General features: G+C 39.3%; 1 protein-coding gene and 1 long non-coding RNA gene across 15 annotated transcripts in view; both read right to left on the bottom strand.

Moving 5' to 3' along the window:
* The window catches only part of PARD3B (par-3 family cell polarity regulator beta), a 1110743-nt gene that overhangs the window by 223848 nt on the left and 859099 nt on the right, over positions 1-27796 (bottom strand). The window lies entirely within an intron of this gene.
* Positions 137-5922, bottom strand: LOC145541392 (uncharacterized). The gene is made up of 2 exons (XR_014078969.1): positions 1435-5922; positions 137-1355 (listed from the first exon to the last, which is right to left on the bottom strand). It is a non-coding gene; the product is annotated as an uncharacterized LOC145541392 (long non-coding RNA).

The following is a 27796-nucleotide window of genomic DNA, read 5'->3' as shown; positions in this document are numbered from 1 at the left end:
GGCTTTAAGACATTGCAGGCAAGAGCCTTAGTGATTCAGACTTAAATGCTTCTGATTTCTGGGAACTGTATTTAACAGGAGCATTAAAGAAATAGATCTTTTTGCATTTTTATGTTTTCTTAATAGTTAGAAAGGCTTTTCTTTTATTAAATGTTTACTTATTTCAAAGCAGCAGAATATGTGGCTTCTTCCTTTTTATTTTTATTACTTTTAAGTGGATCTTTAAATGTCTCCGAAGGCTGCTTGAGTGCAACTGATGGTCTGCATAAAACCCTAATATGGATCCAAAGAGACCACACGGCTAGAATTCAGACTTCGACCAGCAGCCAGATAATGCTTTCTCATCTGGGTGCCCACGATATTCCCTTTCTCCTCCTTCCTTCCTTTTCTCTCTCTCCTTTGTCCCAGAAACCCAAAATCTAGGGAAAGAAAGTGTTCTGAGACCACATCATATCTCATGTCCTAATTTCTACCAACTACGGGTGGTTCCTCAGCTCCCGTGGCCTTCCCGAGGTCAACCTGTCGGGGCTCACTCCGGACTGACCACAGACTCATCCTGCAGAAGGAAATCTCCCTCCACAGGAAATATCTCTGAGGTCCATTCACTGGCAGGTGTGGGTCATTTCAGCAAACTGCCTGGGAAGGGAAACACTGACTCATGTCCATGAAAAGAAATGCAGGGAGGGCTAACTAAAAGCTCTGTGGAAATGGGAGGTCTCATTTAGAGTCACTAATAAAATGTCAAATACAACTTATTCAATGGCACAAATTAACATCCATGTACTCTGTATAAAGTCCATTATCAGAAAGAACTGATGATGGTGACTAACTCATTACGTGGAAAGAACAAAAGGACAAGAGTATTAAGAAATGACTGCGGGATTTTTTGTTTGTTTGGTTTGATTTGGGTATTTTTTTTTTTTCCTCCTGGCACAGTGACTATGCAAAGGACCATTTTAAAGGAAATCCAGGATGTTACTGCTCCATCTTCAGAAGTTACGAGAAACAAGTCAAATTTCTCTGGAATTCATCTGCACTAAACAAGAATAAAATAAATAAAATAAAACTGAGTCCACACCCAGTCTAATGGGAGAGAAACTTACCTTTATAAATATGATTAAACAAAAAAAAATTATCACTTCTTTGACACTCAAATTAGCATCTTTTCTTTAGCATACTGAATTAAGCAGTGGAGTGACAAAAGACTTAGTCCATGTAGGATCAAAGCTGAAATCATATTTATCTGAAATTTAAAATTAAGAACACACAGCTTTATTCCTCTATAGCTTGCATACTGTTTTTTCATGTTCTCTATATTCTAAACTTTCTGTGTGTCACATGAAGTATAACCAGGACTTTTTTTTTCTTTTCACAATCTTCTTCTTTTTAACATATAAAATTTTCACTGAAAAGACAATGAGAACATTATAGAACTTTTTTTTTTTCCTGGAGGTGGGAAACTTTTTCATTGTGCCATAAAAATCTTAAATTATGTCACCTTTTTTTGTCAAGCATTTATTGTACAAATACAAAAGAAGCAAAATAATTAATGCACAGTGGAGCTGGTAAGAGAGCCTTAAATAATAGAAAGGAGTTATTATATTGATTCTTAATAAGTGATACTAAGTTTGAAACTGTTCTTAAAAGGTAGAAGCTCTCTTAACTTTGGACTTTTTTTCTTCCCTTTTTCTGTAGCAGAGAAAGCAATTTTGAAAAAGGGAAAATTGTTGAGGGTTAATTTCTAGGCTGTCTCAATTCACTAGAATGAATATTTCATGTGCTTTTTTTTTAATGTGCATAACATTTTCACTAAACAAAACTAACCTGGATGGGCATGTTTATCTTTAGCTAAGGTAGGGTACAAAGTGGATTCAGGGAGGGGATCCCTAGGCGTGGAGGGCTTGTGCTGAAGTGAGAAGTGGTACTGGGGGTAGGGCACAAATATTTTAACTATTGCTTAAAATGGTTTCTCAAGTGCTCCTCAAGGGCTAGGGCTAAGGCTAGGCCCTTCTATATTGCTCTTATTTATGTACACATGCCATCAAGTATTCATTCAGCAAATGCTTGTTCAGCACCAACTTTGAGCCAGATCCCCTAGTGGATGTTAAGGATTCAAGTCGATTGATCAAATACGGTCTCATTCTTCATGCCTGATGCATTGCAAAAATTCAACAACCGCTGCTGAGCTGAATTAGAGGTCAGGATTTCAGGAATTATGTCAATTGTACCTATTTTTCATAGCCTCTATTCTAGAAGAAGGGCCCCATGGTCCCTCATAACTCAGCATGTTATACCCCCCCATAAAGCTCCAACATGGAAGATGCTCTCCTGATGAATGCACAAATCACCCAAATAGCCTAATTTAGGTGTGATGGCTACAAGCCAGTCACAGCCCTGGATGTCTGCAGGCATAGTGAGACCAAAGAGGTGACAGTTACTCACCTGGTCAAGGTAATGAATACCTGGCTATTGAGGGCCATGAGGGCCCTGAGTCATCTTGGGTTTCTATCTCACGATGACTAGTTCTTTCATGTTATGCAAACACTCTATTTTCAAATACCAGGCTAAATCCTAAAATAAAATTTAAACACAAAGATGTCATTAAAGGTGGTTAATCTCCAAGATGTCATCTAGAAAAAACATGATGTCTATCTTGTACTTAGGCTTTTAATTTCAGAGTTTCAGAAGTGTTGACCTCTTTAATCTTAGGTTTCAAATGAAGATATATGTTAGGGAGTTGCTGGGTTCTCTTGACACAGCCCCTCTTTGTCATTAGTTCACTCTGTCCTTAACAGAATTTCAAATAACAATACCTCTGTCTGTAACTTTCTCTCATAGAAGAGTTCTTTCAGAAGAAATAAAAATTTAAAAAATCTGAGCCCTAACTTTGTAAGGCAAGGGATCAGATTTCAATATTTTTATGTTAGGTTTAAAGTTAGCATCCCTCTTTGTTCTCTAAGTTCCTTAACAGTAGAACATAAAACCGAACTGATTTTCAACTATGAATAGACGAGGAGGAAAAAGATATATCGATCCTAAATATCTCAGGTGAAATTCTACATCACACTCTGACTCTCCCAGAAGAGTCACAAGTCTCTGAAATGTTTCAAACCTGTGTTGCCCGCAAGTGTCTGCACTTATTCTTAAAATGTCTGAAAACTCGCTTTCCTTAGCTTTTCTCAATTTTTAAAACTTGGAACCCATAAATAATATGGTGTTGCCAACAATAAAATGAGGAGTAATAATTTATTATTTTAAATAGAGTTGCTGTTTATTCACTGAAGTGCACAGGGGATATTATAGGCATCTTCCAGGTTGAGCACACCTTACACCAAAAGAAATCAGGCAGTGACCGTCACTACAGAGCCATCAATCAATAATGTTTCCCTTTGTTCAGAGGGGCCTGGAGAAAAGACCATAGGAATAGGTTTCCCATGGGATTTTAATACAGTTTTATATGGATGAATATAATCTCATTCTCCAGCAATGTAATATCACTAAAGAAAATATATCCATGCTTACACAAGAACAATGTAATTTCTGACAAGGTTTTCTAATCACTTGTAATTCAGAAAGAGCTATTATTAGTAACACACAATCACAAAGTAGGCTTTCACCTGGAAATTCATAGTAGCTTAGCCCAGCGATTTACAGTTTGACCAAAGAAATCAGAAATTGATTTATAGTCTGTCCAAAGCATCAGGCCCTTATTTGCTTGTCCACTAGACTGTGAAACTACTATTCTGCAATGTAAGTATATTTTCTTGTTCCTCCTTTTGCTGTACCAATGGCTAATTTTTCCTTTCTTCAATGCCACAGATGAATAATTCCCATAAATTCCTAACACAGCTCAAAATGGCTGCCAGTATTCTCACAGAATAAATCAATGCTAGAAATTTTGTGCACATATAATTAAAGACATCAACGTATAAAGTACATGATGAGATAAATCAAAGGTTTGAACCTGTAAGCAGAAAATACTAGGTGGGATTTTTGATGAACATTTCTTTAAAAAACGTAGGCTATTCAATTAAGTGAACTGACCTGAGGGTGTCTCCTTATCTTTGGGGCTATTTTAAAATATCAGATCAATTTTGGATCATATGACATAGAAGGAGTGATACTGGAAACCTCACTTTTGCCCAGCTCTGCATGTACTCAGCTGACAGAGGTATCATATAATCTGCTCAGTGTACTGGCAGCCTGTGCTACTGTGGCTCTGGATGGTGGTACAGGGTGCACCAGTAGCATCACTCAAAAGATGGCTGAGCTGGCTCAGTAGCATCATTCATTGAGCTGGCATCACTCAGCGCATCTGCAACTTGTATTTGACTTTGGGTTTAATGCCTCTGGCCTCCCCAGGTTTGGTATTTCTAAACTTCACCACCTAATATTAAAGTGACTTCTGATAACTAATCTTTTTTACAAACATTACTGTTATATTTGATTCTGCAGAAACCCACAGTATTTGTGTTTTTCATTTTGGAAGGTTATTTGGAAACCCAAGCCAATATATTATTATTTCAAGTGTGACTAAGCTGTTGTCATTCATTTTCTACCAACCCTAACATTCTCTAGGACCCATCCTACTGAGAGCTATAGATTCTCTGATCTAGCCCATCCAGCAGTGGAAGAATCAGTTTGAATAAAAGAACAGTAAATTTTACCGTTATTTCAGTTCTATAAATATGGTATTTGAGTGAGTTAGTAAGAAAGAAAAGAAAGAAGAACTAGAAAAAATTATAGTTTGGTTAGGAAAGCTTGAGCTTAACATGTTTAAACTAAATTTGGCAAGTTAGGGGGAGGAAAGATAGTTCTAAATGGGCCACATTAACATACCCCCAAGTCAGGAGATTAACAAAGAATAATCCCAAAGAAATTCATTAACAACTTGCATCTAAAATAATAATTATTTGATAAGAGGGAAAATTTTTCAAGGGGCTTCATAGGTGCTTTAAAATGTAAAATGCCATTAAAATCCTATTGTGTAAGATATAAAACCATGGCTTATGCATTTATTTGTTTACTGAATTTACAGTGGATTTCCTTGTGAAAGGTGTATATTACATATTGGTTTTATGCAAATACTACTAGATTTTAAAAATAAGTTTGTTCAGTAAGTGCTTTTGAAGTATTTATCTCTTTATGGAAAAATATTCCAGTTGCATTTTTAAAAAGAGCTTTGTATGCAAAGTGTTCTTGCTGGTTTAAAAAATGTAGTTATAGAAACTCTCTTGGGGTGGAAGGCTGTTTGATATCGTATTTATCTAATCCTGCTCAGAGCTCAGAAAGTCAAGTGACATGCCTAAGGCCATACTGGCAGTTAGAACCAGAGACTTGACCCCCTCAATTCAGTACAAAGTTCTCTCTATCTTGCTATGATCCCCAATTGTTTGTACAGATGTTATGAATTATTCACCCAAAATTCTGAATTCTAAAAAGGAACCCAACTCAATAAAAACTTAGTTTTTTTTGGTGAGTTCCAGCTGCCCAGAAATGCAATTAACTCTAATGACAAAGTCCAATTTAGTGACTACTTGGCCAAATATAACATGCCAACCAATATGAGGACTTGATAACTTTCTCATTATCTTAAGCTACCTTGTTCATTGACATCCTCACCCTTGTCCACAGACTCTTAATATATGCCAGCTGATTTGATCAGGTTGCTAAGAAACAATTACTCAATTATTTAGCTCAATTGATTAGAACATTGTGGTAATGGGGTCAAGGTCATGGGTTGGCTCCCCTGTGTGGGCCAGTTAACTTGGACCTAGTCCATAATCACAGACTCTACTCCTAACTCAGATGGTCTTACAAATACATGCCAGTGGTCAAAAGGGCACTTGCCAAGAATGTGTGGACAGAGCAGCATAAATCCATCACTTCTCCCAGAAAAACAGCTCAATGTCAGTTTTGTTGAACATATGTGGGTTAATAGTAACATTTTCACAGGTGAAAGACAGAACATGGTTCCAGATTTTATAATACTACTAAACTGAAAACCTAGCATATTTAAATAAATTTTTAGAAAACAGGAAAGTCTATGATAAAACTTAAGTTTAAGGAAGCATTTGAGATTTGCAGGGAGGGTTTTAAACATGAGCCAGTGATTTCTACCAGCTTAAAAAAAGTTAGCAAATTTGGTCTATGTTTGTAAAATATCTTGATTTTTAAATACTGATTCTTAAAAAAATTAGCCTGAGGCTCAAACATAAGGAATTGTTGAGCCAAATTTAGACAGTAGGATCCCAGTTTGAAAACACGGGTATATCTAAGTACCTATATATTTATATCTATCTATGTATGTATTTTAGTGGTTGTGGCAACCTTCAGTTCAGTTCAGTTCAGTTCAGTTGCTCAGTCGTGTCCGACTCTTTGCGACCCCATGGACTGCAGCACGCCAGGCCACGCTGTCCATCACCAACTCCCAGAGTTTACCAAACTCATGTCCATTGAGTCGGTGATGCCATCCAACCATCTCATCCTCTGTCGTCCCCTTCTCCTCCTGCCCTCAATCTTTCCCAGCATCAGGGTCTTTTCAAATGAGTCAGCTCTTTGCATTAGGTGGCCAAAGTACTGGAGTTTCAGCTTCAACATCAGTCCTTCCAATGAACACCCAGGACTGATCTCCTTCAGGATGGACTGGTTGGATCTCCTTGCAGTCCAAGGGACTCTCAAGAGTCTTCTCCAACAACACAGTTCAAAAGCATCAATTCTATGGTGCTCAGCTTTCTTTATAGTCCACCTCTCACATCCATGCATGACTACTAGAAAAACCATAGCCTTGACTAGATGGACCTTACCTTAAATAAATATAATTCATTGAACTTTTCATTGATCAAGACTGATTGCTCAGCTTTCAACTAATATTGAACCAAGGTAGTCAGAACTGACATACACAAAACAAAGATGTGATACTTTTCAATGGTTGATACCATTATTTGATTAAGAAAGAATACCATGGACTTGAATTTTTGGCAATCACTTTGTAGATGAGGTAGGATCACCCAGGCTCCCAAAACTCAGCTAAATATTTTTTTTTTTGAATAGTAAACACATGAATTAACAATGCTTCTTCAGAAAGCCCTCTACAGGAATTTACAAATCAACAGAACTAGAACAGTAAATTCTGTATAATAACAGTTTTGCAGTTTAGATCTTGTACTCAACATTTAAAAAAAAGCTAAAATAAAACTTTTTTTTTTTTTCAAGATTTTACACTATGGAATGATCTTTTCAAAATCAGTTAACTCTTTGCTCCCTAAAGCAGCAAACAGAAAGGGGAAAATATATTCTCATTTGTCACCAATGAAGGCCACAGGGTTTTAGGAAAGGAAGGCACATGCTATAAATATAAACAGTATTAGGAAAACATACTGCATATATTTATTAGCACTAGTGATTTTCTAGCTGAGTAACTGATATATGAAAACTTTATGAATTCCTGCAAAATAATTAAATTATGTCTCTCAGATAATATGGGCTAGTCAGATTTCTTACATCATCAATAGACTAAAAACTCCTATTAGTAGCCTAAAAATATTGAATTAATTCAAGAATTATTTATCAGACATCTATCACATATCAGACTCTGTCCTAGGTGTTGGAGAGCCAATTAAAAAAAAAAATTCAGTACTTTCTCTCAAGGAATTTATAGTCTAGAGAACACTTCTTGAGAAAGAATGAAGATCTCTCAGACTAATAGAGACAGGATGGAGGGCTTCCAGGGTTTCCATATCAATATTAGAGGAATTATGGAGATGATCTTTCTAGTTAATGTTAATTTTGTTTGTTTTGCAGTTTTGAAAATCTGATTCAAAACAGGGGCCTCCCTCCCAGAAAATATGCATACACTAGAATAGTTTCTAGAAGTTCACAGATTCCTAAAAGATGATCCATGTGTGTCTATTCCTGGATAGACAGTTACAAATATCTGTTTGATTGCAATTAAGATTTTCTTGGTGCCACAAATGGATGCTATGCTTTGTATTAATAGTGAAGAACACCTAGGTAGCTTCAAGAGACAACAGAGTTGGGAGGCTGATATTTTCTGAGTAGAAATACATTCTTTTAGGTAGACTTTAAGGACTGCCCATAAGTCTATCATAAGTCTAGTCAAAGCTATGGTTTTCATATGTATGGATGTGAGAGTTGGACTATAAGAAAGCTGAGTGCCAAAGAATTGATGCTTTTGAACTGTGGTGTTGGAGAAGACTCTTGAGAGTCTCTTGGTCTGCAAGGAGATCAAACCAGTTACTCCTAAAGGAAATTAGTCCTGAATATTCATTGGAAGGGCTGATGCTAAGCTGAAGCTCCAATACTTCAGCCACCTGATGCAAAGAAGTGACTCATTGGAAAAGACCCTGATGCTGGGAAAGATTGAAGTCAGGAGAAGAAGGGGATGACAGAGGATGAGGTGGTTGGAATGGCATCAATGACTTGATGGACATGAGTTTGAGTAAGCTCTGGGAGTTGGTGCTGGACAGGGAAGCCTGGCATGCTGCAGTCCATGGGGTCACAGAGTCGGACAGTACTGAGCGACTGAACTGTACTGATGAGTCTATCATTGAATTAACAAGTACCAAGCATTAAAAGGAAATCTAAAATATGTCAAGGATGTTGATACATAATCCCTGCTCTCATCTATTTTATTAGAGTGCCATCAATTCTCAATGACACAGAGGCTTTTTATCTACTATGTAGATTACCCATAACATGTGCTTCCCCTTTTTCTCTGCCCTTCCATTTTTATAGTCACCGGAGGACTCATTAGTGCTTCTACCAGAGGATGAGTAAAGGAAGGGAAAGGATATAAACCTTAAAAGGAGTCAATTTTCCTGCCTTTAAGTAGTTGGGGGAAGAAGACATAGCTATTACAAGGCTTGTACATTATGTATTTCTATTATCCATATTCTCCTTGTTAATCTTACCACAAATAATTAAGGACTGCCTCTAACACTCCTTGGAATGCTAAAATGACTGATGATTGTAGGAAATAATCATAGTAAACAAAATGAAGTGATATAAATTCAGTACTAAGGAAAGATGAAAAACATACTTTCAAAGTCAGTTTCAGAGTCCCAAGAAGCATCAACTCATTGGGTAAATTTATGAATGTAAACACTAGCTGCATGAACAAGGATCACAAATTATATCATAAGAAGGAGGTACAATATCCACATGATTGAATACCACTCACACAATGATACAGATGAATTTGAAATGCATTTTGCTAAATGAAAGAAGCCAGATCCAAAAGTATTGTCTGATTTTATTTATGACATACTGAAAAAGGCGAAACTATAGAGATAGAAAACAGATCAGTGATTGTCAGCAGTAGAGAGCTGAAGTTATGGGTCTGTTGTATATCATGACCATGGATATGTGACTCTTTGCACTTGCCAAAACTCCTAGAACTGTATACAATGAAGAGTGTATTTTACTGTATGTATTTTAAAAACAACCAACCAAGATGTGGGGGGAACTCAAAATAAGAATACAACTGTAACATGTGAACCTAGTTATATTATAAAACATTAACATAACCACATTGAAGGACTTGGGGGATAAAGGAACTAACCCAAGTAACAGTGGAAAAAAATATTTTGACAGGATACTATAGGGATAAAGACAAAAAGAACTGTATACACCAAAAAGGACCTATTGTATAACATAGGGAACTCTGCTCAACATTCTGTAATAACCTAAATGGGGAAAGAATTTGAAAAAAAGGTACATGTATATGTTAAAAAATTGTACATAAACACTATACTCTGGTTAGTACAGGGGCTGCTGTTGTTCAGTCGCTCAGTCATGTCTGACTCTTTACTACCTCATGGACTACAGCATACCTCAGGGCTTCACTATCCTTCACTGTTCCCTGGAGTATTCTCAAACTCATGTCCATTGAGTCAATGATGCCATCCAACCATCTCATCCTCTGTTGACCCGTTCTCTTCTTGCCTTCCATCTTTCCCAGCATCAGGGTCTTTTCCAATAAATTGGTTCTTGGCATCAGGTGGCCAAAGTATTGGAGCTTCAGTTTCAGTCCTTCTTTATGGTCTACCCCTCACATCCATACATGACTACTAGAAAAACCATAGCTTTGACTAGATGCACCTTTGTCAGCCAAAGTGATGTCTCTGCTTTTTAATACGCTGTCTAGGTCTGTCATAGCTTTTCTTTCAAAGAGAAAGCATCTTTTAATTTCATGGCGACAGTCAATGTCCACAGTGATTTTGGAGCCCTAGAAAATAAAAGTTTGTTACTGTTTCCATTTTTTCCCCATCTATTTGCCATGAAGTGATGGGACTACATGCCATGATCTTAGTTTTTTGAATGTTGAGTTTTAAGCCAGCTTTTCTACAAGAGTTCAGTTCAGTCGCTCAGGCATGTCTGACTCTTCCCGATCCCATGAACCACAGCATGCCAGGCCACCCTCTCCATCACCAACTCCCGGAGTCCACACAAACCCACGTCCATTGAGTTGGTGATGCCAATACAACCATCTCATCCTCTGTCATCCCCTTCTCCTCCTGCCCTCAATCTTTCCCAGCATCAGGGTCTTTTCAAATGAGTCAGCTCTTCACATCAGGTGGCCAAACTATTGGAGTTTCAGCTTCAACATCAGTCCTTCCAATGAACACCCAGGACTGATCTCCTTTAGGATGGACTGGTTGGATCTCCTTGCAGTCCAAGGGACTCTCAAGAGTCTTCTCTAACACCATAGTTCGAAAGCATCAATTCTTCGGCGCTCAGCTTTCTTCATAGTCCAACACTCACATCCATATATGACCACTGGAAAAACCATAGCCTTGACTAGATGGACCTTTGTTGACAAAGTAATGTCTCTGCTTTTTAATATGCTATCTAGGTTGGTCACAACTTTCCTTCCAAGGAGTAAGCGTCTTTTAATTTCATGGCTGCAATCACCATCTGCAGTGATTTTGGAGCCACAAAAAATAAACTCAGCCATTGTTTCCACTGTTTCCCCATCTATTTGCCATGAAGTGATGGGGCCGAATGCCATGACCTTCGTTTTATGAATGTTGAGCTTTCAGCCAGCTTTTTCACTCTGTTCTTTCATCTTCATCAAGAGGCTCTTTAGTTCCTCTTCACTTTCTGCCATAAGGGTGGTGTCATCTGCATATCTGAGGTTATTGATATTTCTCCCAGCAATCTTGATTCCAGCTTGTGTTTCTTCCAGCCCAGCGTTTCTCATGATGTACTCTGCATAGAAGTTAAATAAGCAGGGTGACAATATACAGTCTTGACATACTCCTTTTCCTATTTGGAACCAGTCTTTTGTTCCATGTGCAGTTCTAACTGTTGCTTCCAGACCTGCATACAGGTTTCTCAGGAGGCAGGTCAGGTGGTCTGGTATTCCCATCTCTTTCAGAATTTTCCACAGTTTATTGTGATCCACACAAAGGCTTTGGCATAGTCAATAGAGCAGAAATAGACGTTTTTCTGGAACTCTCTTGCTTTTTCGATGATCCAGTGGATGTTGGCAATTTGATCTCTGGTTTTACAAGTGTAGGGGTTAGCAATTCTGAAACAACTTTATGTGTATATTAGAGTTGAACAAAGAATTAAATACATTATAGATAATGAAAGCCAGCCTTTTCACAGCATGAAAATGTAATTACAAATAAGGATGGGGGAAGGTGACAGTGAACAATGTGGTGTTGGATTAGGACTGGTGGTATCAGGATAAACACATTTTTTAAATGTATACACAGACTTGGAAATAAATACAGAGGTATCTGTAGTCTAGTATGCATATAGACTTATTTATTTATTCATTCATTTATCTATCTATGTATGTATTTATTTCCAAGTTCTGTCTGCTGAAACTATAGCAATAAGCACTTCTTGAGCCCAGATCTTGGTTTTTGAGTAGGATTCCATAATAAAAGGAATCAAGCCTCCAAGGAAAAGTGGTTGCTTCTTGGGGTATGGCAAGGAAAATATGAAATAATTCTAGAGCTTCTTATAGAACCAAAAAGAAAGAAAGTTCTCAGAAAAGCTTGGACAAATAAAAAGGGAATAGGCGCTACCAAAGAGTTCCCAATAGTCAAAGGTGGAAAAATTTGAGCAACAAAATAATAACAGGACTGGGTAAAATAAATATCCACGAACCTATAATTATATAAATAACTGAATAAATAAATTAATGGTGGAAGGAGAGAGGATAGCTCTTCATTAGAAAGGAATTCTAACTAGTGAATGTAGAAGGAAAAAATGAAGTAAAAACAATACTGGAATACCAAGTAACAGTTGTTAATGATGGGAATCATGGATGGATGCTAAAATTAGTGGGTCAAAGTATGAGGAGAAATAGAATATTTGCATAGTCTCAAAATATATCCCTGAGGGATGTGTTAATTATAAAGGGAAAAAATAATAACTCTGCATTTAGAAACCCAGCAAATACCACCTTAATGATACGATTAAGATGAACATCATTAATCATAAGACATTTCGACATCATGGACCCCCTGAGAAGGGCAGGTCACTTCTGTAGTATTCTGGCCAAAAATACATAACATGAGTTTAATCATGATAATCATCAGATAAACCCAACTGAGGGCTGTTCTACAAAATAATGGACAAATACTTTTCAAGGCATCTAGGTCATGAAAGACAACGAAAGACTAAAGAACTATGCAGAACATAGGAAACCAAGCAGACGTAAGAACTAATGCAATGTGGAATCCTGGACCTGACCTCGAAACAGAAAAAGAACATGGAAAAACTTTTAAAGTTCAAATAAGGTTTACTTTCCTGTAAGTCTAAAATTATTTCAAAATAAACAGTTTTTTCTTTGAGGGGAAGAGACAGTTGGTTTGTTTGCTTTTTGGCCAAGCTGAGAGGTATTCGGGAACCTGTGCCCCCTGCAGTAGAAGCAGAGTCTTAATACAAGCAGAGACTTAACCACTGGATGGCCAGGGAAGTCCCATAAGTTTTCATTTCTCTGCAATAAACGTCCAAGAACACAACAGCTGGGTCTTATTGTAATTGCAAGTTTCTTTCTTTTTTTTTTGACCTCACATCTTGGGAGATCTTACTTTCCCAACCAGGGATGGAACCTGTGCCCCCTGCAGTGGAAGCACAGATTCTTAACCACTGACTCCCAGGGAAATCCCCCCAAACAAACAATTTTAAAATAAAAGAAAGACAAGCAGAAGGTAAAGGATGATTAACAAAGGCGGGTAGAGGAAATGTAGTTGATTTTATCCTCTTTTGTTCCTATTATTTCTTGAGGGACCTCTTATTCATCCCTTTCCTATAATCAAAGGCAGATTCCCCTAAACAGGAATTGGTAGATAGTCTGTTTCTGAAACTTCAAGAAACAGGTTCACTTATTTCCCTCCCTTCCTAAAATATGCTGATCCATCTTGGACTTCTTTCCTGGGAATTTACTAGAGTCAAAATGAAAAGGAAGTGAAGCTAAAGCATAAGAAACGAAGGTGGGAATATTGACATAAATGCCAGATGAGAGTATTAACCTAAAACAGTACAAAGATATGGTGAAGATAAAGAGCAGAAATGGTTAAAATGGAAGGAGATAAATGATTAAATATACACAAGCCATAAATATACTGTAACTTCCAACCTCCCAAAGCTTTGGCATTGTCTACTTTGAACATTGCCCTTTTAGGAAGTTATTATTTAGGCCATCTGTAACTAGTAGATCTATAATGAATAACTTGATTTTGACTGCTAAGTATTGAAGAAAGGCAAATTTTAACAGTTGTCATTTTGAAAAAAAATTGATTTTGAATATTTTGTGTACACTATGCCACAAGTATGTCATAATCATTCACACATATTTTTTTAAAAAAGCAAATGGATTCAAATATGACACCTCACTTTAATACTTCTCAATTAAAATATATAAGTGTGTGCTAAATCGCTTCAGTCATATCCAACTTTGTGACCCTATGGACTGTTGCCTGTCAGGCTCCTCTGTCCACAGAGATTCTCCAGGCAAGAATACTGGAGTAGGTTGTCATGCCTTCTTCCAGGTTTTCTTCCCCACCCAGGGATGGAACCGATGTCTCTTATGTCTCCTGCATTGGCAGGCAAGTTCTTTACCACTAGCACCACTTGGGAAGCCCAAATCATTGAAGAGGCTGCCATTTTTTTTCTTTGCCAGTTACTAAAATTTGACATAGGAACTGCACAGGGTATAGAATAATGCAGTAGTCATTTGTGAAATTATACTTTAAAATAGTAATATAATAGCTGGTACCTTTTTGCCATTATACTGGTTAAAATCAGATTCTATGATTGCTTTAAAAAATTCAAAAAATCATTTCAGACATTGCCATATTCCTAGAGCTTGAGTACATTCTAAAATCATCCCTATAGATCTGTGTGCACACATAGATTTCACTCAATAGCATTTTTCAAAAGCTCAGGCTCACTGGAGACCAATACCATGATGCTCTGGGAGGAGAGATCTGCCTGCCCGTCATTACGGCAGCCGTAAATTATAACCATGTATTTGATTGCCTCTAACAGTTTTGGTGGTGGCAGGGATTTGAAGCAAAACCAGAGGTGGTTCAATGAATTTGTAGTGAACTAGCTGAATTATGGAGCCTTTGAGAACAACCGTTGCTCATATGCTTCAAATTCACTACAATTTTTCAATCAAAGTCGACGAGGATCAGTACTTGGCCTCTCAAACTCTCCTCTGTATTTTCCCTGGGATATTTTTTTCATGGCCTCCTGCTTCAAGACTTTGAAGGGATCCGCTGATAACTCCTAACTACAGCCTATCAGCAGCTGCCTTAGAAATACCCTGAGATCATTCTCTTATCCTCCTATCATTAAAAAAAAAAAAAAACTTCTCTCTTTTCTGCTACCTCCCAGCCCTCTGAGCACTTGCAAGCTATTCCCCAGAAGCCACATCTGGATGATCTCTGAAAACATAGAAACATCCCAGCATGGAACTCCCATTTAGCTTTCCTATTCTGAATACAAACAGGTCAGCCTTAAGCCTTCTTGGTAAAACAAAGAAAAATGAAACTTAGGTTCGAAACCTCCATAAGGGGGGTGGCTCTCTTCAGGGCCTTTGATAGGCTCCAATCTCTTTGTTCAAACGGTCTGCTTGGGTCACTAAGACCTTTACATTGGTTGATTGATGGGTTACGCTGTATTGTTAAGGAATTTCAGTGCATCCTCTCTTCCTGGCTTTTATATTTTAAATATGGTAAAAGTGTAAACAAATGCTATACCCTTGATCTTTCAGCAAGGGATTTTAGAGGTTTGCAAGCGGTGTAAGTTGTTTGGGAGTGGGGAGAGTGGGGATGGTGAGACAGTGATCCAGATGAAGACACAATTTATTTCTAAAATTGGATTACACTAATGTGACCCTGGCCTTGAGGTCAAGGGGATTAAAGGGTCCCAGAGTTCTGTGGGTTCTCAGGTTATCTGTGAAAGACATGAGTCAGGGGTCCCCAGCTGGCTACTGGAGTTGGCTGGAGGTGGGGACCCATTCTTAGTACTCTGCAGACTTCTGCCAAATTGGAGACTTGCAGCCCCTTTCCTCTGAACAGGGGGTGTAAACTGAGGACCCCCTACATCGCCTTGCATGTTCACTCGGGTACTGGTTCTTTCTCTTCTCTCTCTCCCATCCCATCCTTACTTCGGACATCCTCTTCTACCTATCTCACTCTTAACCCTGGCAATCACAGCCCTTGGTGGTGTTCCAAACTTCTACAACCATGAGGAGCTTATTAAAAATGGACTCCAGGACCCACACAAACTTTGAATCAGAATTTCCAGAATGAGAATCTATATTTTAGGCCTTCCCTGTCAGTCCAGTGGTTAAGACTCTGTGCAGTTACTGCAGGGGGCATGGGTTCAACTTTGGTGGCGGAGCTAAGATCCTGCATGCCAAGTGATGTGGCAAAAAAAAAAAAAAAAAAAGAACCCCAGCAAGTATGGGAAGTACTGACCTCTGGACTATCCATTAAACTTTTTCTTCTTATTGTAATATTGCAATTTCTTAATTCTTCACTGAAACTTTTCCCAAAACATTTTTTCTCTTAACTGAACCTTTGCTTCACTTGTGGCCCTCACAAACGGGAGCTGCAAATTCTCCCAGTTACCCTTCTAGTGTTCTTATTTCATAGGCTTGTTGTAAAGGGTGCAGAAAAGGTCCAAAACATCCTAAATGCTTGATTAATATTAGCTATTATTTTCATCTCTGGGCCTGAAGGATGTTCCAGCATTTTCCTGCTTCTACTACTTAGACTGCTACTTCTAGACTTTAAAGAACAAAACCAAAGAGAGAACAGACCTCCTCTCCATCCTCACTGCAGACCCCTCCTGCCTCTGGGACTCCCAGGAACTCACACCTGTTTCCCTAGGCTCTCCACCACATCTATAAAGCTACAGGCCATGCCCACAAAGTTACAGACCACACCCACCTCCCATTCACTTCCCTGTCTTGGAACTGCTCAGTACTGATCATACTACTCCCTCCTCAGCTCTCATTTACATTCTCCATGGCAGCGAATCCAGATTGCATGCTGCCATCAAATGGCATGGACACCACTTCCTTCTCAGAGGCCTGTAGTACTTGAATGCATCAGCCATGATTTCCCTTAAAGTCCCTTTATCACCCTCAGATTTATCTACAGCAACAAGCAGATCACCCAAGCTGATGCTCCATCCCCTACCCCTCCCAGCCCCTCTTGTCATCAGTTCTCTCTCTTCTTGCTCTGCTTCGTTGTCCACAGGTCTCAGACATCAATGTCACTCGAGTGTCTCCCAAGTGGACTGGAGTGGTAACAGCTCTCCCAGCCTCTGTGGCCCAACCCCGTCAAATCCTGCTTTCATTGCTTCCTGACCTCCCACGTGTTCTCTGACTCACTCCTCAGTGTGGTGAGGCCTTGCAAGGGCTGTGGACTCTGCCTGCTTGGATCTCCAGCAGTCTCTAGTTATCTGGGGGCCTTCCATGTTACTCAGCCCTCCAACCTGCTTTCTCCGTTGTCAAGTGGAGATAACTATCAAACCAGTGCTCTGTAACAACCTAGAGGTGTGGGATGGCGTGGGAGGTGGGAGGGAGGTTCCAGAGGGAGGGGACCTGTGTATACCTATAGCTGATTCATACTGATGTATGGCAGAAACCACCACAGTATTGTAAAGCAATTATCTTCCAATTAAAAATAAATGTAAAAAAAAGGAAAAGGATTAGAAAAAGTTAAGAGATAATATATGCTTAAGTGCTTGCAACAGCCTCCAGCACATAGAAAACACTCAATAAACATCTGCTCTAACCTCTGGGTTTTACCTCAGGGAATTTTTTTTTTAATTTTAATTTTTAAAATTAATTTAATTGTAGGATAATTACTTTACAATATTGTGATGATTTCTGCCATACATCAACATGAATTGGCCATAGGAATACATGTGTTCTCCCCATCCTGAAATCCCCCCACACCTCCCTCCCCACCCTATTCCTCTATGTTGTCCCAGAGCACTGGCTTTGGGTGCCCTGCTTCATGCATCAAACTCGCACTGGTCATCTGTGTTACATATGCATATGTTTCAATGCTATTCTCTCAAATCATCCCAGGCTCTCCTTCTCCCACTGAGTCCAAAAGTCTGTTCTTTATGTCTGTGTCTCCTTTGTTGTCTTGCATGCAGGATTGTCAGAATTATCTTTCTAAATTCCATATATATGTGTTTGTATACAGTATTTGTCTTTCTCTTTCTGACTTACTTCACTCTGTATAAGTATAAAGGTTCTAGGTTCCTCCACCTCATTATAACTGATTCAAACGCATTCCTTTTTTATAGCTGAGTAATATTCCATTGTGTATATGTTCAGTTCAGTTCAGTCGCTCAGTCGTGTCCAACTCTTTGCAACCCCATGAACCATAGCACGCCAGGCCTCCCTCTCCATCACCAACTCCCAGAGTCCACACAAACCCATGTCCACTGAGTCGGTGATGCCAATACAACCATCTCATCCTCTGTCGTCCCCTTCTCCTCCTGCCCTCAATCTTTCCCAGCATCAGGGTCTTTTCAAATGAGTCAGCTCTTCACATGAGGTGGCCAAACTATTGGAGTTTCAGCTTCAACATCAGTCCTTCCAATGAACACCCAGGACTGATCTCCTTTAGGATGGGCTGGTTGGATCTTCTTGCAGTCCAAGGGACTCTCAAGAGTCTTCTCCAACACCACAGTTCAAAACATCACTTCTGTATATGTACAACTTCCTTATATAGACTCCCCTAGCAAAGATCACAGGCTTCCCTGATGGCTCAGTCAGTAAAGAATCCACCTGAAATGTGGGAGACCTGGGTTTGATCCCTGGGTTGGGAAGATCCCCTGGATGAGAGCATGGCAACCCACTCCAACATTCTTGCCTGGAGAATCCCCATGGGTTCTCCAGACAGAGGAGCCTGGTGGGCTACATTCCATGGCATCGCAAAGAGTCAGACACGACTGAGTGACTGCACACTGCACAGCAAAGATCACAGAGGACTCCTGTGGTACATTTTCAGACCTCACCCTGTAAATCGGCTGCAGTCCAGCACTCTAAGCTTTGTCAAAGTCTCTCACTGCTCACAGAGAAAGTTCTCTGGTCATGTCTATGTTTCTATCTTTTCCTCTTTACTGTTCATAAGGTCATCTTTCTCCCCAGCTCCCTTTCAAACTAGTACCTAAAACAAGACATCTCCACCAGTGTGTCCAGATACTCTACAAACTCTAGTAAAAGAATTTATTATCTTTCTCTCTGAGCCCTTTGCCCTCCTCTTTTGTAGTCCACCACAGCACATTTGGGCTTCCCTGGTGGCTCAGCTGGTAAAGAATCCGCCTGCAATGCGGGAGACCTGGGTTTGATCCCTGGGTTGGGAAGATCCCCTGGAGAAGGGAAAGGCTACCCACTCCAGTATTCTGGCCTGGAGAATTCCATGGACTGTATAGTCCATGGGATCTCAAAGAGTTGGACACAACTGAGCGACTTTCACTTTCACAACCCATCCCCAATTTCCTACATTACAAACATAGAAATTTTTTCTCTGTTCCCTCTCTCTGTCAGTGCCTTTCAGGTTTTCCATCAGTCTCCTGCTAACTAGATGTCTTGCCACAACTCTCTTCTGTTCTAGTCCATTCACCACACAGCCCTCAGAGAATTCATGCTAAGAATATTTATAAATGTGTATGAGTATTGAAGTCTTGATCAAAGTTCTCCATTTGCTCCATACTGTCTCTGAAATCAAGTTCAAACCCTTTACCTTGACACAGAAGGCTCTTCTCAGCCTTTCCTTAACTCACTTCTTTAGCCTTATTTTTGTATTACTCTCTCAAGAAATAAATGAATGAATGAGTAAATGAATAAATGAGGTTTTCATCTCTAAGGTCACTTGAAATCAGGAATATATCTCAATTATCTGTGTCTCTTACATTGTACTGGGTTGGCCAAAAAGTTCATTTGGGGTTTGCATAGCATCCTATGGAAAAACCCAAATGAAATTTTTGGCCAACCCAATATCCCACAGTACTTTGCCCACTGTGAGTGTAAATAATACACTGTGAGTGTAAATAATAATTTCTAATAAATACATACAAGAAGTTTCACTTTGAGGAAAATACGATTCAGCAGAGTTGGATAAAACAAATACTAGGGTGAAACTTAATACCAAAACTGATTATAAGTACAAGAAAACTAAGAGAGGAGGAAAATTGAAAATTCTGTTTGACCATGTAAAGGTATTCCTAATTATATTATGGGATTGCCTATGTCAACATTTACTATTCATGTCTAATTACCATAAAGAGCCATTACATTTTTGCATATAATTAAATGTATTATGTTAATTTAATTTCTACTCCCTTATGAAATAACCTATTTATCATTTATGCTCAGTCTTCTTTGTGTTTTGTGCTCATGCCTGGTGATCTACCCAACCTTTGAAGAATTAGAAGAAATTCTTCTCTAAAATTTTCATGGTCTGATTCTTTTTACTTTTATACTTTTAATCTACTTTCTTTGCACAAACTAAACACTGTCATAGTAAAGGACACTAATTAAATTCTGTTGCCACCACTTGATGGAGGATTACACAGCCATTTAAAAATGACGGATAGAAGATGGCGAAGGAATAGGACGGGGAGACCACTCTCTCCTCCACAAATTTATCCAAAGAACATCTGAACGCTGACCAAACTTCACAAAACTACTTCTGAAGGCTGGCTGAGGACGTCAGGCTTCCACAAAAACTGCGCATTATCTTCAATAGAGGTAGGAGAAATTATAAAAGATAAAAAGAGAGACAAAAGAGTTAGGGACGGAGACCCGTCCCGGGGAGGGAGTCGTAAAAGAGGAGGAATTTCCAAGCACCAGGAAACCCTCTCACCGGCGGGTGTGGGGGAGGATTTTTTATCTCGGAGGGCAACGTAACTGGGAGGAAAAAATAAATAAAATCCACAGATTACGTGCCTAAAGCAACTCCCAGCAAAGAACCCCAGACGCTCGCATCATCCGCCACCAGCAAGTGGGGGCTGAACGGAGAGGAGCGGGCGGCACTGCCTAGGGTAAGGACCGGGCCCGAGTGCCCCGAGGGCAATCTGAGGGAGCTAACGTGAGATAGTAACCTAAACTGTGGGACAGCGAGAGAGAGAGAGAACTATCCCGCGAAAAGCCCAACTCTAAGGCACTGCCGGCCCGCTCACAGAACAAAGGACTGAGCGATACCAGAGGAGAGCTAGCCGGCTGCAGACCGCCCCATCCCCCGCCGGACACAGCGGGCAGGCGGGGCCCGCCAGAGCCGGAAAGGGGCAAACTCCGCTCCAGAGAGGGCACCCCCTACCAAACTACAAACAGGCTCCCAGTTTCTAAGCAAAGACTACCTGAGATCCCGGAGGGTCGACAGCCGCCGGGAGGGTCGCAGCCAGAGACCAGCTCCCCAGAACCGACACAAAGCACACCGGAGCCGGGCGCGCCCGTAAACCGAGGCGGGGACCAGGGAGATGATAAGCCGCACCGCCCCAATAGGGGAGAGCGCCCTCGCCAAACTCCTGGCCGCCTGGGCAGCTCCGACCGGGAACGGCACAAGCCGCGGGCGAAACCGAGTCTGCGCCTTTGTGGAGTAACCGGGAGCCTGAACCTGAGCGGCTTAGACCTGGGAAGTGCACGCAGCTCAGGGGCCGCTGCCCTGCCGAGTAACCTGAAGCCTGAGCAGGGTAGACGGGGAAAGCACACACGCCGTGAGCGGGGGCGAACCCAGTGCGGCCGAGACACTGCGAGCTTACCACACACACGCCAGAATTGCAGTGTTCCTTCCTCCCCACAGCACGATTGAACAAGCGAACCTAAAGAGAACACCTCCACTGCTTTGTTGCAGGGCGGAAATTAGATACTGAAGAGATCTCCAAACAGAAGCCAAATAAACAGAGGGAAGCGCTTTGGAAGGGACAGGCCAACAGATTAAGATCCCTGTAGTTAATACCGACTGCATTGAAAAGGACCTATAGATCTTGAAAAGTATAAGCAGGAATAAGGATCTATCTAAAACTGAGCAGATCCCACACTGCTCACAACAGCTCCAGAGAAAGTCTGGGATATATATATTTTTTACTATTTTTTTTTTTTTTTTTAATTTTTGTTTTTTTTAATTAAAAAAAAAATTTTTTTTTTCTCTTCTTTCCTTTTTCTTCAAGTCCTCTATTACACCTTTAACTTTCATTTTCATAACCCACTATTAACTTGCAAAAAAAAAAAACAACCCTATTTTTGAAGCAAACTACATACATATATCTTATACCTTTTGTGTTTTCTTTTTTTTAATGTTTTTTTTCCTGTTCTACATTTTTTTACTGTTTCTTTTTTTACTGTTTTACTGTTTTTTTTTCTTTTTACACTATTTCCTTTTTTTTTTTTTTTTAGATTGTAAGTTTTATAAGAGTCTAACCTCTACTCTAGATTTTTAACCTTTGTTTTACATATTTGATATCAACTTTGTACATTTAAGAACCCAATCTTTAGGACCCATTTTTACTCAGGAGTGTGATCACTGGCCTGATCACTCTCTCCCCTTATTGATGCTCTTTCTTCTCCCTCAGGGAACCTCTATCTCCCACCCTCCTCCTTCTCTTCTCAACCCAATTCTGTGAATCTCTGAGGGTGTTCTGGGTACCGGAGAACACTTCAGGAACAGGATACTGCCCAGATCTCTCTCTCCCCTCTTAATTCCTCCCTTTCTACTCATGCTCACCTCTGTTACCTTCCTCCCCCCTCTCTATGTATCTCTGTGAATCACTCTGAGGGTTCCAAACTGTGGAAAGCACAGAGGGAAGTGCTTACTGGCTAGATTGCTCTCTCCACATTTGAATTCCCCTCTTCCCCTCCTGGTCACCTCAACCCACCCCCCCCACCTCATCTCTCCATGTAACTCAGTGAACCTTTCTGGGTATCCCTCACTGTGGAGAATCTTTTCACCATTAACCTAAAAGTTTTATTATTGAGGCTGTATGGGAGGAGAAGTCTTCAGGCTACTGCAAGAATAAGACTGAAAGCCAGGGGAAACATTAATTAATAAGAGACCATCCAATAGCCTCCATAAATTCACTGAAACCAAGCTCCACCCAAGAGACAATAAGTTCCAGAGCAAGACATACCACGCAAATTCTCCAGCAACGCAGGAACATAGACCTGAGCATCAATATACAGGCTGCCCAGAGGCACACCAAATCCATAGACATCTCAAAAATTAATACTGGTCACTCCATTGCACTCTAGAGAGCAGAAATCCAGCTCCACCCACCAGAACACCGACACAAGCTCCCCCAACCAGGAAGCCTTGACAAGCCAACTGTCCAACCCCAACCGCAGTGAGGAACCTCCACAACAAAGAGGAACTTCATACTACCAGAATACAGAAGGGCCACGCCTAACACAGCAATCTAAACAAGATGAAAAGGCAGAGAAATACTCAGCAAGTAAAGGAAAATGAGAAATGCCCACAAAGCCAAACAAAAGAGGAGGAGATAGGGAATCTATCTGAAAAAGAATTTAGAATAAGGATAATAAAAATGATCCAAAATCTTGAAAGCAAAATGGAGTTACAGATAAATAGCCTGGAGACAAAGATTGAGAAGATGCAAGAAATGTTTATCAAGGACTTAGAAGAAATAAAAAGGAATCAATATAGAATGAATAATGAAATAAAGGAGATAAAAGACACTCTGGAGGGAACCAACAGTAGAATAACGGAGGCAGAAGATAGGATAAGTGAGGTAGAAGATAGAATGATGGAAATAAACGAAGCAGAGAGGAAAAAAGAAAAAAGAATCAAAAGAAATGAGGAAAACCTCCGGGACCTCTGGGACAATATGAAACGCCCCAACATTCGAATCATAGGAGTCCCAGAAGAAGAAGATAAAAGGAAAGGCCATGAAAAAATACTCAAGGAGATAATAGTTGAGAATTTCCCTAAATTGAGGAAAGAAATAGTCACAGAAGTCCAAGAAACCCAGAGAGTTCCAAACAGGATAAACCCAAGGCGAAACACCCCAAGACACATATTAATCAAATTAACAAAGATCAAACACAAAGAACAAATATTAAAAGCAGCAAGGGAAAAACAACAAATAACACACAAGGGGATCCCCATAAGGATAACAGCTGATCTTTCAATAGAAACCCTTCAGGCTAGAAGGGAATGGCAGGACATACTTAAAGTAATGAAAGAGAATAATCTACAACCCAGATTACTGTACCCAGCAAGGATCTCATTCAGATATGAAGGAGAATTCAAAAGCTTTACAGACAAGCAAGAGCTGAGGGAATTCAGCACCACCAAACCAGCTCTCCAGCAAATGCTAAAGGATCTTCTCTAAACAGGAAACACAGAAAGGATGTTTCAACACGAACTCAAAACAACAAAGTAAATGGCAACGGGATCATACTTATCAATAATTACCTTAAATGTAAATGGGTTGAATGCCCCAACCAAAAGACAAAGGGTTGCTGAATGGATACAAAAACAAGACCCCTATATATGCTGTCTACAAGAGACCCACCTCAAAACTAGAGACACACACAGGCTGAAAGTGAAAGGATGGAAAAACATATTCCATGCAAACGGAGACCAAAAGAAAGCAGGAGTCGCAATACTCATTTCAGATAAAATAGACTTCAAAATAAAGGATGTGAAAAGGGACAAAGAAGGACACTACATAAAGATCAAAGGATCAATTCAAGAAGAAGACGTAACAATCATAAATATATATGCATCCAACATAGGAGCACCACAATATATAAGGCAAATACTAACAAGTATGAAAGGGGAAATTAACAATAACACAATAATAGTGGGAGACTTTAATACTCCACTCACGCATATGGATAGATCAACTAAACAGAAAATTAACAAGGAAACACAAACTTTAAATGATACAATAGACAAATTAGATTTAATTGATATTTACAGGAGTTTCCACCCCAAAACAATCAATTTTACCTTTTTCTCAAGTGCACATGGAACTTTCTCCAGGATAGATCACATCCTGGGCCATAAATCTAGCCTTGGTAAATTCAAAAAAATTGAAATCATCCCAGCCATCTTCTCTGACCACAATGCAGTAAGATTAGACCTCAATTACAGGAAAAAAACTATTAAAAGTTCCAACATATGGAGGCTAATCAACACGCTTCTGAATAACCAACAAATCACAGAAGAAATCAAAAAAGAAATAAAATTATGCATAGAAACGAATGAAAATGAAAACACAACAACCCAAAACCTATGGGACACTGTAAAAGCAATGCTAAGGGGAAGGTTCATAGCAATACAGGCGTACCTCAAGAAACAAGAAAAAAATCAAATAAATCAACTAACTCTACACCTAAAGCAACTAGAGAAGGAAGAAATGAAAAACCCCAGGGTCAGTAGAAGGAAAGAAATCTTAAAAATTAGGGCAGAAATAAATGCAAAAGAAACAAAAGAGACCATAGCAAAAATCAACAAAACTAAAAGCTGGTTTTTCGAGAAGATAAACAAAATTGATAAGCCATTAGCCAGACTCATCAAGAAACAAAGGGAGAAGAATCAGATCAACAAAATTAGAAATGAAAATGGAGAGATCACAACAGACTCCACAGAAATACAAAGGATCATAAGAGACTACTACCAACAGCTATATGCCAATAAAATGGACAACTTGGAAGAAATGGACAAATTCTTAGAAAAGTATAACTTTCCAAAACTGAACCAGGAAGAAATAGAAGATCTTAACAGACCCATCACAAGCACGGAAATCGAAAGTGTAATCAGAAATCTTCCAGCAAACAAAAGCCCAGGACCAGACGGCTTCACAGCAGAATTCTACCAAAAATTTAGAGAAGAGCTAACACCTATCCTACTCAAACTCTTCCAGAAAATTGCAGAAGATGGTAAACTTCCAAACTCATTCTATGAGGCCACCATCACCCTAATTCCAAAACCAGACAAAGATGTCACAAAAAAGGAAAACTACAGGCCAATATCACTGATGAACATAGATGCAAAAATCCTTAATAAAATTCTAGCAAACAGAATCCAACATCATATTAAAAAGATCATACATCATGACCAAGTGGGCTTTATCCCAGGAATGCAAGGTTTTTTTAACATCCGCAAATCAATCAATGTAATACACCACATTAACAAATTGAAAGAAAAAAACCATATGGTTATCTCAATAGATGCAGAAAAAGCCTTTGACAAAATTCAGCCTCCATTTATGATTAAAACCCTCCAGAAAGCAGGAACAGAAGGAACATATCTCAACATAATAAAAGCTATATATGACAAACCCACAGCAAACATTATCCTCAATGGTGAAAAATTGAAAGCATTTCCCCTAAAGTCAGGAACAAGACAAGGATGCCCACTTTCACCACTACTATTCAACATAGTCTTGGAAGTTTTGGCCACAGCAATCAGAGCTGAAAAAGAAATAAAAGGAATACAGATAGGAAAAGAAGAAGTAAAACTCTCACTGTTTGCAGATGACATGATCCTCTACATAGAAAACCCTAAAGACTCTACTAGAAAATTACTAGAGTTGATCAATGAATATAGTCAAGTTGCAGGATATAAAATTAACACACAGAAATCCCTTGCATTCCTATACTCCAATAATGAGAAAACAGAAAGAGAAATTAAGGAAACAATACCATTCACCATTGCAACAAAAAGAATAAAATATTTAGGAATATATCTACCTAAAGAAACAAAAGACTTATATATAGAAAACTATAAAACACTGATGAAAGAAATCAAAGAGGACACAAACAGATGGAGAAATATACCGTGTTCATGGATTGGAAGAATTAATATAGTGAAAATGAGTATACTACCCAAAGCAATCTATAGATTCAATGCAATCCCTATCAAGCTACCAATGGTATTTTTCACAGAACTGGAACAAATCATCTCACAATTTGTATGGAAATATAAGAAACCTCGAATAGCCAAAGCAATCTTGAGGAAGAAGAATGGAACTGGAGGAATCAACCTGCCTGACTTCAGGCTCTACTACAAAGCCACAGTCATCAAGACAGTATGGTACTGGCACAAAGATAGAAATATAGATCAATGGAACAAAATAGAAAGCCCAGAGATCAACCCACGCACATATGGACACCTTATCTTCGACAAAGGAGGCAAGAATATACAATGGAGAAAAGACAATCTCTTTAACAAGTGGTGCTGGGAAAACTGGTCAACCACTTGTAAAAGAATGAAACTAGAACACTTCCTAACACCGTACACAAAAATAAACTCAAAATGGATTAAAGATCTAAACGTAAGACCAGAAACAATAAAACTCCTAGAGGAAAACATAGGCAAAACACTCTCTGACATAAATCACAGCAGGATCCTCCATGACCCACCTCCCAGAATATTGGAAATAAAAGCAAAAATAAACAAATGGGACCTAATTAAAATTAAAAGCTTTTGCACAACAAAGGAAACTATAAACAAGGTGAAAAGACAGCCTTCAGAATGGGAGAAAATAATAGTAAATGAAGCAACAGACAAACAATTAATATCAAAAATATACAAGCAACTTCTGCAGCTGAATTCCCGAAAAATAAACGACCCAATCAAAAAATGGGCCAAAGAACTAAACAGACATTTCTCCAAAGAAGACATACAGATGGCTAACAAACACATGAAAAGATGCTCAACATCACTCATTATTAGAGAAATGCAAATCAAAACCACAATGAGGTATCATTTCACACCAGTCAGAATGGCTGCTATCCAAAAGTCTACAAGCAATAAATGCTGGAGAGGGTGTGGAGAAAAGGGAACCCTCTTACACTGTTGGTGGGAATGCAAACTAATACAGCCACTATGGAGAACAGTGTGGAGATTCCTTAAAAAACTGGGAATAGAACTGCCATATGACCCAGCAATCCCACTGCTGGGCATATACACCGAGGAAACCAGAATTGGAAGAGACGCGTGTACCCCAATGTTCATCGCAGCACTGTTTACAATAGCCAGGACATGGAAGCAACCTAGATGTCCATCAGCAGACGAATGGATAAGGAAGCTGTGGTACATATACACAATGGAATATTACTCAGCCATTAAAAAAAATACATTTGAATCGGTTCTACTGAGATGGATGAAACTGGAGCCCATTATACAGAGTGAAGTAAGCCAGAAAGAAAAACAACAATACAGTATACTAATGCATATATATGGAATTTGAAAGATGGTAATGATAACCCTATATGCGAGACAGAATAAGAGACACAGATGCATGGAAC

Source organism: Giraffa tippelskirchi, chromosome 3 (assembly GCF_054371585.1).
Source record: "Giraffa tippelskirchi isolate mGirTip1 chromosome 3, T2T-mGirTip1v1.2.pri, whole genome shotgun sequence".
In the NCBI taxonomy this organism is placed as follows: Eukaryota; Metazoa; Chordata; class Mammalia; order Artiodactyla; family Giraffidae; genus Giraffa; species Giraffa tippelskirchi.
Note: the sequence above shows the minus strand (reverse complement) of the source record. Positions and strands in the feature narration are given on the sequence as shown.